The following is a 3,300-nucleotide window of genomic DNA, read 5'->3' as shown; positions in this document are numbered from 1 at the left end:
TTTCTCTCCCCTGTCCAGCTGAGGAGGGGAGTGACAGAGCGGCTTTGGTGGGCGCCTGGCATCCAGCCAGGGTCAACCCACCACAATGCTGAAGGCAGCCACAGGCCATAATATGGCCCACATCAGGGAGGCTGAACCAAGAAGCCAGTTGTCTCCTTGTTTTTTGGGAACCTGGCTAGAAATATTTTGCTACTTCTATAGTATTTTTGGGGGAGCCACAGAGGCTTTTCACCTAATATTAGGAAGATCAGTAAATGCAGTGTCAAACACGGGGCCCCAATACAAGCACCCAACATGCAAGTGCCAAAGGATTTGAGCTGAGGCTTATCACTTCAAGCGAAAGATATTTTGGATTTGCATCACCTGAGAAATAACACAAGGAGGGCAGAGGATTAACATCAGGAGATGGCCTGATGTTAATGTGGATGTGTCCTCTCTTCACATCAGGAGAAGTGAAGACTGAGGACAGACACAATAAATTTCTTTTTGAAATTTGAAGACCTACTGAAGAGCTGTTACTATAAACTACTTCCTGGGGTATCAATGATCTTGCCGATGTTAGGTAGCATTTCTTTCAGAGATCTTCTGGGCAGAATTGCACCCTCAATACTTCAGGTTCTTGAGCACTTCTAGTGAATATTCAGTCAGGCTGTTTGCAGCAGGCTCTAGTATTTCTCATGGAATAAAGATCAAGTTGACAGGTCAGGAGTTTTGCAAGACAGTCAAATCAGATTTATTTCTGACAGTGGGTCTGGGACTGTACACCTCCCATCTGAAAGTTTATAACACTTTATTGAAATCTTCCTGCTCCACAGTTTTTCTCCTGCTTCCTTAACACAGAGAAACAGGAGACTACCTCCCCACTGCTGTCTGGCACATCTCAGTGCTAGGATGTTTCTTGGGATCTTCTTAGCAAAGAGGCATCCCCAATCCCCTGGCAGAAGCCCCCTGTGTAGGGTGTCATGATCTCTGACCACTCTGAAAATACCCACGCTAAATTCTGCTTTGCGATGGCGCTGCCAAACTGGGGCTGGGGCATCTGCACCAGCGCTTATCTGGGAACAGGAGCCCACAGAGCTCCCCCCGACTTTTATCCCAAGCTCCAGGCTGCAGCACTTTCTGCTCCCCACAGCGTTAGCTCAGCAGCTCCTGCAGGCTCTGCCTCTAACACAGCCTTCTCCCCAGATGCTAAGGCATTTTGGAAAAGGCACAGACAGAACAGCTTGTTCAGAGAAACACATTTACCTATCCATTAGAACATCACAAAGAAAGGAAAGGTAAAACAATAAAGGGCAATGAGCACATTACTTCAGCCTTCCCTGTCCAGTGTTCCTGGATCGTGCACATACCCAATGCTTCAAGGACCAAAGTTGGCATTAGGCTTGTGAGACCTTTCTGCTTTCCTCTCCATGCTGAGGACCATAACATTGCTTCATGCCATAGATGGCTGCTCGTCTGGAAAACCCCCTCTCTTGAGGGGCCACGTCAGTCTAATCCTCTGCTGATTCTTCTCCCCTAGCAGCATTATGAAAATACCCAACCATGGCAGTAACCGAGCTGTCCGGTGCAAGACTCCCTGCCTGGACTTCACTCCCTTCTCACTGCAACCAACCTCTGAGCCTGACCGACAGGAGTCCTCACCTCACCATACATTTCAGCTTAGGTTTGGGCAGTTTGCAAATGCATACAAATACTACATGAAAAAAACCTTCTGGATTGTGTGCCCATGGACATGCCCACATCCACAGGCTGCTAATGAAGCAACACCTAATTTTTTTTTTTTTTATATAAAAGGTTCTTAGAGAATACTTCCTTACTTGACTGAATGCCATTACCAAACCCTTTTAATGCCATAAATTGTATCTACAATTATAATCATTGAAACCCCCATCATTTTATGCGATTTAAGCATTTCCTTATGAATGGGGGGCAATATTAGCTTTTCTAACCGAGTGAAGTATTCTGAATGGGAAAACACTGCTTCCAAAGACAAACCCGAGAACTCTCTACAATGGCCAGAAGATAAAACTGTGCAAATTAAACAAAGCAAAAGCTTACAGTTTGTCTATATTCAGTATTCTTTTGCTTTTGCCAAAAAGCAAGCAAGCTGTCACCTTAGCAACTATGTCACACTTTACAGTACATACGCCACTTTGAACAAACACCTTAGAAGCAGCACCTCCACACTGTATGTTCCTTTCCATAACGTTCTTTATAGCACTTTGCAGATCCCCCGAGAGTAAAAACCATTAAGACTCCTTTGGCCAGTTGCCGGGCTGGACAGCCAGGCAGACGGCCAAGTGCTGTTTTCCACGCTGCACCCCGGGACCATACTACTACTTAATCGCTTTTATTCGGTGCCAAAGGAGAAAGCTCCACTTGCAGAGACGTGGCGCGAGCACTTTGCCTTCCATCGCCAGCCCTGCGCAGAGCCCAGCGTTACCTGCTTTCTGCCTCTCCCCTTCTCCCGCCTCAGGAGGAGGTCCCCTCTCCCGGAGCAGAGTGGAAACTTCAGCCAGCGACCGGGAGGTCTCCTGCCCCGTGCGATCACACGTAGTGCCGTGAATCCAGGTTAACTCAGGGACCACAGGATCCAAATGATGAAAGGGTTTTATCACAAGCACCTCCAAGCCTGTCCTCCCCCGACTGCAACATCTGAATCCAGAGATGTCAACATGCAGGGCTTCTACCTGGGGCTCCAATTATGCAGATGCTGATTTACAGAGTGATGACTGAAACGTCTCCCTCATAAAAATTGGTAAGGAGACTTTAACCGTGTATGTCTAATGGGAGAACCCTCTATCTCCACGCATCTTCTTGTAGTTTGAAAGTCAGATAATTTTTGTTCTTCCTTTCATAGAAACCTGGTTTGCATATATAATCAAATTTAGCATTAATGAGTCTCGCTCCTCATCTTCTGTTCCTAATGCTTTGAACTGCCACACTCGGATAACGCCAGCGGATGCTGCCATCGAGAAGGTGGCTTTCCATGAGGAGATTTTACCAGTCTCACCCAGGGATTTCCACGGAAGCAGTACGTAACTCCAAAAACTCCTGTCTCCTGGAGCACTGTATGTCAACCATATGTGCTAATCCTAAATAACTCGTTTATACCAGGTCCCACTCTGGGTTGCTTGAGAATCATCAGGATTTAAATGAATTGTTAGGTGACCTTTTAAAATCAACTCTTTCACGATCACAACGTGACCTGAAGTGGAAAATGGTAGGCACTTTTCAGATGAAAGATGTAATTTATTTGCAATGTGGTCAGGCATTGCTGACCTTTTCTCCTTCCCTCCT

Source organism: Pygoscelis adeliae, unplaced genomic scaffold (assembly GCF_000699105.1).
Source record: "Pygoscelis adeliae isolate BGI_AS28 unplaced genomic scaffold, ASM69910v1 Scaffold148, whole genome shotgun sequence".
Lineage (NCBI taxonomy): Eukaryota > Metazoa > Chordata > Aves > Sphenisciformes > Spheniscidae > Pygoscelis > Pygoscelis adeliae.
The sequence above is the reverse complement of the archived record's forward strand: the minus strand, read 5'-3'. Positions refer to the sequence as shown.